The sequence below is a fragment of the Thermobia domestica genome, chromosome 13 (assembly GCF_964235325.1).
Source record: "Thermobia domestica chromosome 13, izTheDome1.hap1.1, whole genome shotgun sequence".
NCBI lineage: Eukaryota > Metazoa > Arthropoda > Insecta > Zygentoma > Lepismatidae > Thermobia > Thermobia domestica.
In genome coordinates this window covers 96433512-96451481 of record NC_137466.1, presented here as the reverse complement: position 1 = coordinate 96451481, position 17970 = coordinate 96433512, and the positions used below count along the sequence as shown (strand labels likewise).

At 36.7% G+C, this 17970-nt stretch overlaps 1 protein-coding gene across 2 annotated transcripts in view; it reads right to left on the bottom strand.

Annotated features, from left to right (window-relative positions):
- The window catches only part of Med (Smad/Smad4 homolog Medea), a 109699-nt gene extending 99977 nt beyond the window's left edge, over nt 1-9722 (bottom strand). The window contains exon 1 of one of the 2 annotated variants that reach the window (XM_081736145.1): nt 9058-9722. The gene's annotated coding sequence lies outside the window, so the exon portion shown is untranslated. The remainder of the gene's footprint in view (nt 1-9057) is intronic. The other variant, XM_081736144.1, reaches the window with a different exon arrangement.
- Nucleotides 9723-17970: the final 8248 nt, after the last annotated feature.

Here is a 17970-nt window from a genome sequence, read left to right as displayed (position 1 = left end):
TTGTGATTGTTAAAAATATGCTTTATGTGACGTGAAAAACAGTTCAAATGCGAGTTGTCCGTGCATTTAAGACATCTATACATAGCAGGCACGTTTTTATACTTTTCTGTTGGCTATTTTATTTCCTCTTACAATTTTTCCTGCACAGGCGCGGCAAATTTTCTGCGATCATATCGCAGATCGCGGCATGTTCTGCAATGTAGTCAAGTATCCACTTTACCAAAAGTATCATTCGATATTTTAACGCATCCAAAATTTGTCGTATTACGATCCCGAGGAACTTCTATGTATTTAGTACATAAATTTCGCCCAAAATTTTAAAATCTTTTTTTTGTTTGTTTGTTTGTTTCGGAGAGGGGATCAAACCCTCTAAATACGCCCCTATTATCTGGAAACAAACAAATAGACATGAACACAAAACAGCTTTCATCTTAAATGTCCATGGTGATTTCCTCGTTGGAACAGGAATTTTAAAACTCTGTGTTACAAAGAGAAGAAAGCAGGGTTCACCCGTAACCCTTTCAAACGGGATTTTCCCTGATAGTTCCCACATGATACTCGTTTCATGCTGTGCTTACATACATTTGAGTCTCCCTGTATTATGATTATTATCTTCCATAATCGGAATAACAGAAGAGAAACGGGATTTTACTTACTTTCACTTTAAATTAATTCATTTCGGAATTTTATTTAAATCAACGATTTTTATTAAAAAAATCAAGTGATTTAAATCTTGATTAAAATCGTGATTTAAATCAGACTGATTTAAATCAATCCACCCTGTCATTTACAACTATTTTCTATTCACTGGTAGATAAAAGGCTTCTTCACTTCAAGATTTTTACATTCTACTATCCACGTGGTTGACGTTCATACTTCTCTGGCATTCAGTGTCTGTCTATTACTGAAGTTTACTATAACTTTCTAACACCGAAGTTATATGAGATCTGCAAAATACCGTTTAAGGTGAAATTCGAATCAATGTAATGAATTCAATTTCAGTCTACGTGCCCCAAAGGCGCGCTAGAAGGGCTGTTCAGCGTTTGAGCATATAGAGAAATCAATATATTGGCTCGTAAAGAATAGGTTTATTCTGCAGCTTGTCGCCTGTGCTGAACTAAGTAAATTCACATTTCCATTGATGAAGACAAAATTGTGACAAAAAACTAACCAGTTGAGGATGCTCCAAGAGCATTGCCAGAACGAACTTAAAAGAATTAGTTTTTTTCATTAACTTCTACAGGTTTTATACCAATTATTCTATATACTTTATTATTATACTCATTAAACAATTCTTGTATTATATCTATCTATTTATAATTTTCTTGAGTACTATTTTATTTTTGCATGTTTTGTTTAAAAGTGCTGCTAAAACGCTCTACAATATGTTGTTTTACGAATACACATGCACAAATTTGAAAAATTCGCAAAACAGCATCTCTTTAAGACTTACAGTTCCCGAGATAAGGTTCCTTAAATCGCATTCCCGAAAGCTCTCCACTGACTTCTGTTCTTAGCCTACCGGATCCAGTTTAAACTTTTGTATTCCTATTTCTGTGAGATTCATCTTAATATCGTTCTCCCATCTGAGTCTAAGCCTTTCTATTGATCTTTTCCCCCAATAGGTTTCCGTTAAAGTTTTGACAGCGTTTCCAATTTCTTCAATTCTGATCACACTGCGTGCCCACCTGAGCCTTCTAGACTCAATGATCCTAACAATGCTAGGTAAACCGTATAAATTATGCAGTTTCTCGTTATGAAGTTTCCGACATTCTCCATTCCTGTCCGTCTTTCAATTTCATTTTCAAATATTTTCAGTCTGCGTCCTTCCCTTGAAGTAAATAACAATCCGCAACCGTACAATACGATAGGCATAACTATGGTTTCATGTATTTTAAGCTTCAAATTTTTCGTCAGGATTCGCAAAGACAAAAGATTCCGGACTGAATCATAACACGATTTCCCTGTCTTTTGTCAATATTTCATTTCTTTGTGGGTATGGTTTTAGTCAGTTAATGTTGATCCTAGATATTTGAAAGTATCCACTTTGTCGAAGGTATTATTAGATATTTTAACGTGTCTGTAATTTGCAGTATTACGGTCACGACTAATTTCTTCACTGCATTTACTTCTACACTCATATCCATGCGAGCGTCTAATAAAACCACTTCATTTCTTTCTATTTTCCTCACATCAATCCTTAACAGATTTAGTAACATACTTCCTTGTGATGTTAAAGAGCGCGCGCCCATTCAACTGAAGCATCCTAAGCTTTCTGCATCCCTTTGCTATCTCAGATTCATACGGATCCCAGTGGGGTTTAAGAAACAAATCTCCCTCGTACGAAACACGTCTTGTAAAAGTGTTTTTAAGTACTGAAGTGTCAGGAATTATTAGGTGGCAAAATGCAGTATACATTATTAACATACTAGTAAGTCACGTTATTCTTTACTAAGACACTTATCTTCAATTATTTAGTTGTACTAACGTGTATAGAAATAGGGTTTGTGTAAAATGTGCAAATATAAGCACAAGCAAAGTAAGTAAGTAGGACCGCTTTAAACGTGTATAGTACGGTAGGGATAAGTAGAGTAGGGTTAGTTTAGTTAAGGAAGTTTGGACCCATTTCATTAAAAGTAATTAAGTATAATCTCTCGTGTCTGCGTAAGGATACCAACTGGAGCAAGCACTTGTAAAATTAACCAATAAGCTTGAAATACGCTACATCCACCAGTACGAAGTGCGCTATTTTCCACCCTATTATAACTTTCCAAAAAGTGTATAAATTAAACCCACAATCTACAGTCCACAGCAAGAAACCTGCAACATGAGCATGTATGTTTATAGTGAAACTACCTCTAACAACGCAGGGAATCAAAACAACGTCCAAGTGGCACGAATCACGCCAGTAGAAACAACGGCGTCCTTCCCTGCACACTTATTTTGGAGCAAAAAATTCGTCTTTTCACAATAACCTTACATGCTCATGTTGCAGGTTTTTTGCTGCGGAGTGTACAAAACAGGGGACTGTCCGAATTGATTCGATTTTTAAATGAAAATGAAATGAAACATTTGAGTTTTACGTCCCACGATTATGCCGGTTAGGCTAAAGGATACAGTGATGATGAAAAATGAATGAAATAGTGGAATGAAGAAAGTTGGAGGAAAAGGAGAGCCCCGAGAAAACCCACGCACACGGTGTTAGTCCCCACAAAGTTCACTTGGTGCGAGCTCGGATCGAACCAGGGATCCCATACACCAGAGGTGAACACCTTACCAGTGAGTCACAACGGCCCTCTGATTTGATCTTGTTTCACGTCCCGTTCAGCAGCGAGGCTAAATGAGACGTGCATATACTGATTAACGTGGAATCCGAACCACATAAGCTTCCGCCGGGAATAGAACCCGGGTCTCCCACGCCAACCTCTTAGCCGCGAAGGAGCTCTACTGTCCGATTTTAAGGGTGCATAAATTTGTGAAAGAGTGGAATGATATTTCACAAGAAATCCCCTTATATCCCTTTAATTCTGAAACTTAATGTACCCTAACTCGGCAAGATTCATTTCTTGCTTTTAGTGGCAACCTAACATAGGTCGGTCAGTTTTCCTACACTATATACGTTTACGAGCATACCCACTTTCATTAATGTGCCTGTTATCCACGGACGCATCCGTACGCGGGACCACCAGCTTCGCCGTGCCGACTCGCCTGGATACATTTTTTTGCTTTATTGGCCACCTAACATAGGTTAGTTGGTATATCCTGCACTGGTTTTCATGGCATATGTTCGCACGACATATTCCCACTTCTAAGGCAGTTGGAGCTGATTTCGTGGTAAATGAATTGAAAAGTAAGGAATTTAGCCCTACGTATTCACCCTTAAAATGGGATACTGTGTATAACAGCACGTATAGTCTATTTCTTGAACCGAAGTGCAGTTCGTATATAAACGCCTTCAACGTATAATGGCTCGTATCTAAATAAATGATCATCCGCGGGAACTTGTGAAAAACCCTCCTCCTCCGGCCAACCAGAATCCTCATTTCAAAGAACTGACAGCTGTTTGTCAACTCCACATGGAGTGTTAGTTGCTTCAGTTCAAACATTGTTCTTTCAATTAGTGATTAGAAGAAGTGAGTGTTAAGACACTGCAACCCAGCAAATGCGGTGAAAAGAGGGATACTGTTATAAAATTCAGCATGGAAACTTCACAAACATTTGCCGAACTGCACTCCTATTGAATGAACACACTATACATAATTCGCACCTGTACAGGAAGAACTGAAATTACCTTACTCACACAGCATTCAGAATATAAAACATTGCCTGGCTGAACTGCCGCAGATTGTGGATAGCATTTAGAACCTTCTCAACTTATTTCATGGCTCCAGAACAGAGTAACTTCTTTTTGTCTAAATTGAGGTAAAACAATGGCCCCTGTAGGGCTTCTAATCCCCTTCGCTCTCTCAGCTATATTTTGTGAAGTAACACTGGAGATCTTATATGTGCAAGATGGGGGAAAAGCTACCCCAGATTGTGAACTCGAAATACAAAATTTACAGAAAAATGACCAGAATCAGACGAAATGTCCGCATAAGACTAACAAAAAAGGTAATAAATGTAATCACTGTAGGATAAGTAATTAGGGAGACTAACAAATTTAAATTATGGACTATATGAATTCATGCATTGAAGCGGTATTATGTAAACTGGCAATAGAGCATAATATATCAGTGTTTCAAATTCACTATCTTATTAACTAACTTAATGTGTACGTTGAAATAATGAAGGAAAATACATAAATGTATGGCGGAAGCAAATGAAACCCAAGTTTCACCTTCTGATCCTTTACTTGCGCTGTCGTGCTACCTCTAACCAGTGGGGTTCAGTATGCAACCATTGTATGGCAAGCAAGTACACGTAAGAAGTAACTTCGTAGACGTTTTGTAAATTCTGATGCCCCATGAACACGAAACTATTCGCTATAGCTGGATGTATCAATAAGCGAGATTCACTCGAGCTCTCTTCCCTCCTCTTGGGTGGATATTTGTCAGAATATCTTACAAGTCGCAACAAAACAGAACAAAAAGTGATATCGTTAGGGAAATCTTAATAGCAGTTTCGAAATCATATCGGGACAATTTTGTATTTGGGGCGCCAAACAAAAAAAAAAAAAAAAAAAAAAAAGTTTACAAAAGAAACGAATTGTTAAGAAAGGGTAATTATTGTGTGAGCAATATGTAAAGTGAATAGAACAGAAATGCAGTGTATGTAATGGAAGAACATGAAATGTTGCTGGGGGAGCCAAAAGTAGGTATAAAGAAATTTTTAAAAAAACAAGCTGTTGCTGATCTATACAAACCGTGAAGATAAGTAGGGGAGGCCGAGGTAATAAAGAGACAAAAAAATATAACAATTGTTTTGATTTCTTGAGGAACTAGAAAAAAATCTATGTGAGTATACTAAAAAATGAAACCTACTGATGTATTGAAACATTTTTCATGCCAAAAAAATATATGAAAAATTTTGTTGAAGTACCTTATTATCCCTAAGTGCTGCTCAGCTCATACACACAGAACAGAAAATGAGCACTAAGAAACTTCTTCATGTTCCCGAAATATCAAGATTTAAAAAATGAAATTCAATAGTTCGCTCTGGAAACTTATCTGCCTAAGAATTAAACATCAAAAACCATTGAAACAAAGGATGATTGAGTTTTATGGAATCTAGATACACAATGGATAAAATTGACACTACCAAATAAAAAAGAATGCTGACAAGTTTTCTGGAGAATGCCGACAATGAATCTACGAAATGCCTAAACCACCAATCAAGAAAAAACACCGCATTTGAAAAATAGATTTAACTAACTTAAATGACAGATATTAATAAATGGACTGAAACAGATATTAATACAAGAAGAGAACGTTGGAAAATATTGTTAACCAAATCTTATTTAAAACTACATAAAAACAAGTAAAATGAATAATAAACCTTTTGCGATGTACAGTCGAACGAACATATTGAACATGTACAAAAGAGTTTCGAAATATTATGTTAGCCGATGTAAACTTAAAAAAAATAAATAAATAAAAACTCATGGGTCACTTAAACAAACAAGCTTAAGCCAAACAGCACTGTTGATATATAGGCATGAGTTTAACAAAAATTAAGAATAATCATACAAATACCTAGGCGTACCAAAAGAACAAGAATCTTATTTAATCATCCTGTTTTAATTTCGAAAGTTCGTTTTTCACATTGCTACAAAAACAACGAATCTTCTAGAGCTCTCCTCTAGAAATCTGGATGGCACTGTTTGAATGTCATCATGGGCAAGGCAATTCAAACCAACCAGTTCTTTTCTTTAAAAAAAAAAAAAAAAAAAAAATTAACCTTGTACAATCCTTCATTTGGGAAAGCAATAACCCTCCAACATACCAGCCAAGATCGTAATACATAGCATAACACATTTCTAAGCAAGATTCTGCTATGGTTAGATCAATTTCTTCTGGGAACTTCCTGTGAAACATCTAATGTAACTTAACCGAAAGTAACATAAACTAACCAAAATTAGGCTAAATTAGAAAGAAAAAAAAAAAAATAATAATAATTTTTAGAGAAAAAGTTTGGCACCCTAAAAAAAAGATGTTCTCCACTATATTCATTGTTTATGTCATTTCTGAATAATGCGTAGTTTAAAGACGCTTATTTTATAAGTAACATAAAATAAGTGCGTACGTAGTTAGTAAACACAAAGGGTGCAGGTGTAGTTTTGGCGCACTAAATTTGGGAAGATCTCCAGGTAAAATTCAATGCTTTGCATGAAAAGATATGTTTATAAGGAACAAATTTCTGCACGCGACAGAATTAAATACAAAGTAACACAGCTGTATTTTAGGTTTACAACTGTAGGGTTATTAAAATTTTTACAAGTGCTTTACGACGGATAAAATAAGTGAGTGCATATGAAAGATGGATCTATTAGATGTTATCTTCCATCGGCGGCATACTGCTGCAAAGTGTACAGAATCTTTATTTTATGTATTAAAGTGAAGCGTTAATAGTATGCAACCATGACAAGTGCTAATGAAACTCGTATCATTGCCAAAACTCACTTTTTCCACTACCTTCGCATGCGCACATACCCACCATCGCTGACGCGCTTCCTTCCTTCGGCCGCACCCCCGCAATACAGTGCCGATCAACCAGCTTTGACCTCCCTTAACTCGGTTCGACTTATTCTTGCTTATAGTGGCCACCTAGCACAGGTTAGTTTGTATGTGGGTACGCATATTCACTTTTGGCGAACCACTAGAAAGAACTGTTGAAAAATTATAATTCTTCCAATAATTTCCTTTTTATTGTCCCCTAAGACGTCTCTACTCGGCGACATGAAAATATCTCACTTGGCACTGATAAAATTCAAGGCAGCCACAAGAAGTAATCGTTGAAAACTTACAATTCTCTTACGATTTGCATAATAATACGACTTCCAGATGCGTAGCATAAAACTAGTGGAAAACACAGATCACCTGTGCTAGATAGCCACTAAAAAGCACGAAAGCTACCTGAGTGCAAGCAGGGCAAAGCTAGTAACCCGGGCGGCAGGGCGAACGGAGAGCAGGAGCGTCAGTGATGGTGGGCACACATGCAAGCGAGAATATTGGAAAGAAGTGGGTTTTGGTAAGGATACGAATTTCATTAGCACTTGTTATGGTTGCATACTATTAAAGCTGCACTTGTATACATAAAATAAAGGTTCCCTACACTGTGTATTGCAAAAAAAAAGTTTGTTCAAAATCTGGCCCGGTAATAGTTAACAACAGCTACTTCTCATCTCCCGTGCACGAGGATACATCTTACTGTTGCACTACCTAAACACCCTAAGTACAAGGGCAAGAACTCAGTCTATTACCTACTTTTTAACATCCTAGATAGTCAATGAATAATTCCTGAAAGTATGGCGTTTCTCGTCCTTCCCTAAATGGGAAGTACGGCTCCTTAACTATAACCTCTGGCCCTCCAAAGCTAAACAATAGCCCAATATGCTGCCGGTGGAAGATAGCACCTAATACAGCCATCTTCCATACGCACTTACTTCTTTTATCCATCGCAAAACATTTGTAATGATTTTACACTAGTAATTCTAAAATACAGTTAGATTACCGTACTTCGTCTTTAATTCTGTCGCCTGCAAATTGATCTCCCTCATAAACATGTCTTTTGAATGCTAAGTATTCAAGTTCACCTGTAAATCTTTCAAAACGTGGTGCGCCGAAACTACACCTGTACCAAGGAAAGTATGAAAATAGGAAAACAGAATAAAATTTGTGGGTTATAGTTAAGGAGCCGTACTTCCCATTTAGGGAAGGACGAGAAACGCCATACTTTCAGGAATTATTCATTGACTATATAGGATGTTAAAAAGTAGGTAACAGACTGAGTTCTTGCCCTTGTACTTAGGGTCTTTTTCTAGGACTATCTGTTTTTTATATAGTATGGGAATAATAATGTGCCCTTGTACTTAGTGTATGACTATGTGGGGGGTTTGAAAACACATATCGCATGTCCCGTGCACGTGGATACTTCTTACAGTTGCAGTACGTAGAAAAATGATTCTATTTGGTGTACAAGTAGTAATAGAACACAGAAGAAACGGAGGTCACGCTGTATTCTCACTCCATGTTGGAGTGTGAATACATGATATGGGTTTGTTATGTGTTATATTACCACTTATACATGATATAGAATCATTTCTGTAGGTAGTGCAACAGTAAGATGTATCCTCGTGCACGGGAGATGAGAAGTAGCTGTTCTTAACTATTACCAATTTGTGATTAACAGAAGTCAAATGAAATATGAGTATTTGTTGGGTAAACATTAGCCCATTACCCTTGTACAGTATTCTTCACTTTAAAGCTACCATACCAGTTTCTTGACTTTCTCTCCTATATCGTTAAATATACTACTAAATTACATCAATTTACTCCTAAATTACACCAATTTACTAAAGTTATAAACGGACTGTGAATGCTTACAAAAATGAAAACATACCTTGTAAGTAGCAAATATGTCTTATTTATTTACTCCGAATCACAGAACAGTAATAATAATGGTAATAATTCACATGCACACGATGTCCAATTCGTCACGAACTTCAATTTCCTTGCTTCATTATTTCTACTGTATCTTCTCGTTTCTGAAAAGTTTTTTAAGAAATGTATACAATATCTTCAATGAACAAATTACGATCTATACTGTCAAGCACGTGTGTAAACTTCCTGTAACATTGCACAGCAGCTCGCTACAAACCAGTCAAGAAACGCATTTACTAATAGGGACAATGTTACTTATTGTCTGTGTTTATCTATCCTAAATACTTATTTATACAAGAAGTATGATGCATAAAACATTGAACACAGAACGTAATGCACTCGTCTTAATTTAATTTTGCTAGGGTGGAAACAATTTTGTTAAATGGAACCGCAAGTCACAGAAATCTCCACTTTACTTTGCCACCATAAACGAATACGATTTACTAGTATTTTGTAGGCTTTTATGGTTTGTTCTTCGATTACGTACAAACAAGCACTATATTTTTCTCAAAGTCATTCAACGCCGAAAAACACTTTTGATGCAACAATACAATCTTCTATCCTTCATCACTGTTTCACAAAACAATGTTCTAGTTCCTCAAGCATCCATAGGCGGCAGTAGTATATTCAACATACAACACTTCTTTAAGAAATGTTTATACACCCACCTAACCCTGTTCAACAATGTAGTGGGTTCATTCCGTGCCATTCTTTGCATAATATTTGTCGCAACAACGCAATGCAAAAGCTGTTAAAGCAATTGCAAGTAACATACTTCATTATAGCAAGCTAAAATGCATATTTAGTGCTCTGTTGACGCAAGACCCGCACGGGATGAGGCCCCTGTAAGCCTTTGAAAACATCAGGTGTTATTTCGAGCCAGTCTTCTCAACAATTAAGAAGCGTAACAGAACGCAAAAATGCAAATATTAATTATAACTTAATGCCAATTATCCGAAACCAATAGGGAGATTTCCGTAGCATTTTACAAACTGGTAAAAAGCCATAGTTTATACAGTAGTTGTAGTACTAGTAGTAGAGTGATCCTTGGATTTGTATCCGCGAAAAATATTCCAACTAGGAAACAATCATGGCCATACACACGCAGAAAGTTCACGCGTTAGGCTATAGCAGTGGCGTATTTACGATTTTGTTTCGGTGGCTTTACTAACTTTCGGGGGGGCTTTGCCTGAAAATGTGAAAATTCAGCAAGATATTTCATATACTTTACTGTAGTAAGTAAGATTTCGGGGGGGCTTAAGCCCGTAAGCCCCCTAAATACGCCACTGGGCTATGGTCACAGTGCATTTTTTTATATATATATACTCGCGACCCTGGCGACCGTTCTGTCGTCAGACAGACAAACTTCTTGTGAAATAAAGTATGGGCGAGGAATTGCTGCTATTAGAAAATCCTTTATTAAAAATATTAGTTTTAGAAGACGATAGCAGCGAGTATGTAAAATACAACTTTTCAAGAAAGAAAAGAACATGTCGAGTTTCAATTGCTAATTCCAAAACTGCTGCAACAGCTACAGAAGGTCTTTCAGAACGGAAAAGGTAACACTCTGGTGCGTCTTACAGAAGATCCAATCACGCGTAGGGAAGCAAAACAATTCTCAACGCAGAACAGCTTTCAGAATTAATATTAATGTGTCCTATTCAGTGGCGTATTTATGGGTGGCTATCGGGCTCAAGCCCCCCGAAATAAATTTATTATATGCAAAACTTCATTAAAATTTTTCGACACCCAAAAGGAAAAATGTAAGTACTTATTCACGTGTTGTGCATATCCCCTCCCGAAATAAAATCCTAAATACGCCTCTGCTCCTATTATTTGGACATTCCCTGTTACACACACACACACAAGCATATATATATATACAGGGTGCGGCACGTAAAACCGGCCCGTAAAGTGAACACATAAACTGAACTTCAGTCCCCTTAAAACACATCTGCAACTTCTCTCACTCGCATGAACCTGTTGACTCAATCTCCTGGTTGACTTTCGAGGACTTCTTGTCATTATCTCCTTCACCTGCATCTTTAATTCAGGTGTGCAGACAGATGGTCGTCTGTTCCTGGGAGCATCTTGAACCGATCCTGTACACCGTCATTTTTCAATCAATTCCTGAATGGTTCTTTTTGCTGGCACAGAACGTCCTGGAAATTTCTCCCGAAAAACTAATTCTTTGTTTTCACAAAAGATCCAGTGAGAATGAACCCTTCAACAATGGCAACACGCTCGGGTATCGAATACGGCATTATCACACACTGACACTCACCCGGCTTAACACAACGAGGCCTTTTTCTCAACTGGTTTCGACAAGTTTCACTGGCTGCGGCTGCACATGACTGCTGCAGGTCACGTAAGTCGACCCGACCTCGACACGCCATCTCTTGGTAGGAAGGTAGATTATTTAAGTGTTGCCAAAAACACAATATACCAGAATATTACGACGGGCCGGTTTTACGTGCCGCACCCTGTATATATATATATATATATATATATATATATATATATATATATATATATATATATATATATATATATATATATATATATATATATATAGGGTGTTTCATTATTATTACAGAACTTGGAGGTTGAAAGTAGACGGGGAAACATGCGAACATTGAAGTCGAAAGTGGCGTCCTTTCCGAATTACGAACGAAGAAAATTGAACTTTGAGCATTAATAGCACAAAGACTAATATTGTTAGAAGTAGCAGTGTGATGAATTTCAGAGGAAACCCTACTTGTATTTTTGAAAAATGCCACATTCAAAATGTTCAGGAAATTTCGCAAGATTTCATTAAACCTCGCCCCATTCAATCACCAATTATCTATGAGACCTTGACTTAATTTGTGAAATTCTGTATCTAGTGAAGCCGTTCACACATCTGACATCTTCGTCGTCAAGACGGAGATGACATAACAACTTTTACAATTGTAGCAAGGTTTCAGTTGGGTATTCTTTGAGGTAGGTATGTCATTAACATACACTATACAAAGTAGTGCAGCTACAGTTGATACTTGTAGTACACCTCTTTGGATGGGGATTACGTGTAATCTGTCAGGTTTCTCTCTGTAGTAGGGAGAAATAAATACACCTGATGATTGAGGTTGGCCAGCTTATGAAGGAATCCATCATGATACACGGTGTCAAATACACTGCTTAAGTCAAACAAAATGACTCATAGTTTTCGTTTTGATGGCAATTTGTGCGTCATAGTATATTCTGATGATGTGTGATGTGTTGTATGTTGTTGTACGTAGGTCTGAAACTGCCTGATTTTTGTTCAGTTGTCCACTTCCTTCATATATTAATGTATCGTGTTTACCATAATTTTTTCCAGCTTGGAGAATGTAGCTGTCAAAGTGAGGGGTCTGTAACTTTTCGATTGGTTAAAAAGTTTCCGAAGTTTGAGAATCAAAATGTTATGTGCCTGTTTCCAGTGAGTTTTTGGTAAAATTTTCAGTTGATATCTTTACGTGTATGGCAGTGATTTTGTCTGGCCCTGAAGCAGTGCATTTTTTCCTTTTGAGTACCTCAGTACTGATTGGCAGCTTCTATGGATTCTGAAGATCTTGTATTTTGTTCTCTGTGAGTTATCTCATTGAGCAGTATGTCATTGTCCCCTAGGTGTATATCTGCTTTATCAGCTTCGATCACGTTGAGGTGGTGGTATATTATGTTTTTTTGATTTTTTCGATATGACTTGCTATTGTTCGTTATCGTTGAGTACAATTTACAGCTTCCATATATTTGTTTCTCATTATGTCTTCAAAGAGTTGCACTTCCTGTTTTGTGTTTGGGATATTTTTGTTATCTATCCTGTGTGGGGTAAGTTTTGTGATGTACCGGTTGTATTTTCTTCGAAGTGTGCTTAAAATTTTCTAGGGTTGCATTTTTGTTGTTCTTCCATTTTATTACAAGTTTGTTGATTTTGGTTTCGTTATATATAATGATGTCTTCTTTAATTTCCTTCTCTAGTCTATTTATAGCGTTTTTATGTTGGGATTCGTTGTTTCTTATGCATTCGATGAAGTTATCTTTTTTCTTGGATTTTATGAATGATGGAATCTGAAAATCTTTATTCTGTGTTGCTATTTTTTTATTGTGAGGATGTGCTTCTGTACGGCTTCTTTCAAGATTCAGTGAGGCACTGATTGTCAGCTTCTATGGATTCTAAAGTATTGAGTACTTGAAGATCATGTATTTTGTTATCTATCGTCTTTGGTATCCAACCTAGTTCGTTTTGTGATATATACATGGTTTTATTGTTTCTTTTCTCCATGTGTGTCTCATATATCTTGAATGTAACCAGTGGTCGAAGTGAGATGGTATGTGGTGTGTTATGCCATACCGCCTCTTATTTTTCAGTGATGAAGACTTAGTGATCAAGAAATACTGTGAGTGGAGAATAAATTCTAAATGCCTTTAATAAAGGCATTTTTATATAATTGGCGAATAGCCTTGCATGTAAAAAGATTTTATTTCTTATGTAGAAATAATTTCTAAGTTGACAACACCGACATTTTTGTTATCCTTTTCCTACTCTTTGATATTTAAAATGAGGTGTCTTCAAACAAGTTCATCTAGTTTATATTTTGATGCACCATATTAAATTGTTTCTTTCTTGTATGTGTCTTTTTCCCATAATGCATAAAAATGTGTTTTGAGCATGGACGAATTTAGGGGTTGTCTGCTGTGGGGAAGGATCTACCAGGGGTTTGGAATACCGCTCAATCGAGTGGGGCTCCATTCCCACAGGAAACTGTTAATATAAAAAATCGTTTTTGAACATTTTGGTGTATAATTCTCTATCATACAACATAAGGGGATATTTTTTTCAAAGAGTTGTTCACAGGGAATCAAAGTATCTCAATGTCTTCCCCTGTAACTACAGAAAAGCTCTCCAATGGTTTTCAGTCATTATATGAATAGAAATGCAATCTTTTAGGCAACATACCCTCACTGTATTTCAATATTTGAATAGCAGGTATGTTAATTCAAGATCTTGATAAAATATACCGCCTCTGCTTCTTTTCCATTTCGAACAATGAATGTAACTATTTCATGGTCAGATCCTATTGCAAAGTCTAGAGTATAGCACTTGGTAACAGGATGCATATGTGGCGAAATGAGCATTTTGCCAGGTTTTCGCTTGGTTTTCTTGCTCTTCTTGTTGGTCCTGGAATTTTTATTGTGAGCCAGGTGGTCACTGCCAGGTATTTATCAATCTTTTTTCATTTGGATTTGTAATCGGGTCTTCAAGTAGTTGGTGTTGGCTGTTTATGTCAGTGGCTACGACTATTCTTTTGAATTTCGATAGGTAATTTAGGATAGGGCAGAAGTTTTCGACGTTCAGGTTAGGTGAGTTGTAAAAGGTTGCGAGGTAAAATGGTTTTACATTGTATATACATAGCAGAATGGAAATTGTTATAAAGCTCCGTTGATAAAGGGTATTCGGAAAATTTTATGCCTTGCTTGATTATTATAGCTTCCCCTCCACTTGCTTTAGTTCTAAGTTTCCTATCGTTTCTAAATGTTGTATATCCTGAAATGAATAGTGAGTTCCTTTTCCTGAGCATGGTCTCATTAAGTGTTCTGATTTCAATATCTTGATCTTTGACATATGCTCTAAGTTCTTCAGTTTTTTGTTTGGCTCCTCATATGTTAAAGAACAATAATAATCGAAGTTTATTGCTGACTTTCCCTCTTTTAAGTAACCATTTATTTCATGAGGTTCTTGCTGAAATATTTTGCTTTTTTTTGGTTCTTGTAAAGGTTCCTATGTATAATATGCCTTCACTTGACTTCATAATATTGGTACTTTCATTGAAAATGTCCTCCGTGGTTCTTCTTAGGATATTTATTAGGTCCCGTTGTTCGTCTTTGTGCAGTAGCGTGAGAGCGCTACCCACCCATGTTAGGATGTTGTTCTGTAATATTTGTAATTCAATTCTAATTTGTTTAACTAAGTCGTTCAGTAGACTGGGTTTGAGTAATTCATCATCCTTAGGCTTTTCACTACTGTGATCTATAGTGCAGCGTTGAGACTTTGGTGTTATGTGGTGTGATGACCTTTTTGATTGGATTGCCAACGTTCTGGAATTGTCAGTTTGGCCATTGGCTATCACTGGTTCCGTGATTATTAGCTTTGCATGTGGCACAAAACATCTTCGAGGTTTCTTTTAGACAGGTGTTAGGTGTGGCTTGTTGTCCGCGGCATGTAATCTTATACATACAGCTAACTGCGTTGTGGCTGTATTTGAAGCATCGTGTGCAGGGTGAGTTTTTGAGTTTTCCACCTTGAATCTTGTAAGTCCTATGGAGATACTATTTGTGATCAGTGTTTATGGTTTCTGGATCTTTGGAGGAGATTCTGAGTGGTGAGATTGGTGCCTTATCTGTTCTCGTTCTGATCACGTAAGTGTAATTTATTTTTTGCTCAGTGAGGTTCTTTTTGACTCCAGCAATCTCTCCATATACCGGCACGCCCCTAACAACACACTTGAAAGTTACTTGTTGTGGCTGTTTGTCGGAGTTGTTGATTTTTACGTAGTCGTTTTTGTTCCATCGTGCGTGTTTTCCAAAATCTGTTGCTCGGAAGCCGTCTAGACATCTTCTCTTGTTCGTCTTGTTTTCAAGGATTATTTTATCTCTATTATTGCGATAGATAGTCACTTTTGTGTTAGGAAGTCATGGTGTAATCACTCTTGTCAGGGCCAGAGGCCTGTCTTCTGTGGGTCTGCGTTAAAAAAGCACTGAAAAACTTTTTGTTAATTTTCTTTGTGACTATTCTTGTCTGATGATTGTTGGGCTTTGTTCTGATTATGATGTGTAGTTGTTTCCCTGGATAGCACTCTGGTTCTCTATATAGCATGGTTTTCTTTTTCTTTCTGTCTGTTTTCTTCCTGTTTATCTTTACATGTATCATTTTCTTGGATCTTGTCTTGGTTATGCGATCTTCGTGAGTGTGGCTTTATTGACATATCTGTGTAGCAGCAGTTATTCTCAACCCTTTTTTGATTATTTCTTTGTCTACTAGTAAGTAAGCAGTTGTTTCGATCCCATAGTGTAGGTGATTTCGCGGCATCAGAATAACTATAGACAGAGTTAGGTGATTCGATAGCTGAAGAGAACGTAGTTTCTGTGAACAAATTTTCTTCAGAAGGTGGCTCCCTTTGAGGAGTGTTGTGCGTCCATTTCTCTGGCAATAGCTGGAAAGGCCTTCTTTGTTTTCTTTTATTTATTGGTTGGACTTCTACATGTAACACCTCTTGTCTGTTTTCGCTTAGAGGGCTACTACTCCTTGTGTTCCGTGGCGTTTTCATATCTCCTTTTTTAATTCCTGCGTGGGCCTAAAAAGGGCCGTAACGCTTTGTTGCTCTGCTTCCAGTAATTTACAAGGTGGGTAGGTGTTCGTTTGTTTTCTTGGTGTAAGAAGTCCCTTGGTATAACACCACAAGGTATCCAGATCTACGATCTTGTAGGTGTGGGCACGTGTAGTTGTTTGTGGGTGTAACTTGAGTGTCGTTCCATTGGCATAAACTTAGCCTACTTGCTCTGATTGTCGGCAAGGCCTGTACTACCATGAGCAAAATAAATGACGCGTCTCTTTATTTTGAAGTTTTTTTGAAAATATCTCCGTTTTCTTTATATGTTCGAAATTTCGGAAGGTTTCGACAGCAGGACAGGTTAATAACAAACCCGTTTTTAATATTTGTGTTAGATATTAGCTTAAAATAAAGAAATTAGAAGCAAAAAACATTAAATCGACAGAAATCTCGAGAATTACCAACTCTGCTAAAGTGGGAAATTTTCAAGAACACGAGGGAATTCTGCATTTCAACACGAAGCAGCGACATCTATGTCATTGAGAGAAATGTGGATTAAATCTACAAACTAAACTTTTAACGAATATTTCTAGTATGTCTTATTATATGCATTATCTGCAAACTCCAAATATATGAATCTATGCTAAGTATTAACATAAAGATAGAGCAAATAGTGGAAATTATCTATGGAAAAGGACGAATTGGTATGACGATCGTAATGAAATATCGTCTTTACCGGAACAGGCTCAGTTCACGTAAAAAAACAAATAGCTCAGTTAGTTAAAACAATGAGTCTGTATGCTGAAGGTAGCGGGTTCGATCCCACGGAAGTGCCGTTGTCATTTTTATCTCTACACTACGGTTATTTTATTTATTTTTTTATGTGGGAAAGAATTAAATTGTAACGTATGTGTAAAACTCATGACGATACCAAAAAAAGAAAAAAATGCCGTTGTCGCACTTGCATTAGCGTCCCTAATTTTGTTTGCAAACAGTTTCGTAATTATTTCCCCTGTGCTCACTGCTCACCATATGCTCGCTGGCGCATAACGAATGTCTCCCAGTAAATGTTAATTCTAATTTGGAGAATTTTATAAAGTTTCACAATATTTCTCACTAGATACTCTTCTATCTACGTGTTTGGATATTTTGATAACAGATGTCCCTATTAAATGTTTAATTTTCCCTAGATGTTTAATTACGGAAAAGTTTTACAATGTATTTGTATTGAATTGAAATTGTTTTGAATTTACTACATAAGGTAAGTAGACCGAAGGAGGAGAACTCAAGTAATTGATATTCTACGTAAAAGCAACCTATTGTAGAATGATGATGCTTCTTACCTTCAACACATAATCTTTACGTTAGAGAGTCAGACAGAGAAAAATCCTGGTTTTTCCTCCTCTATGACCACCCATCTTAAACCTCTACATATCACTGTTCGTCTCACAAAATTTCGGTGCTCCAAAAAAATTCAAATAATAATAATAATAATAATAATAATAATAATAATAATAATAATAATA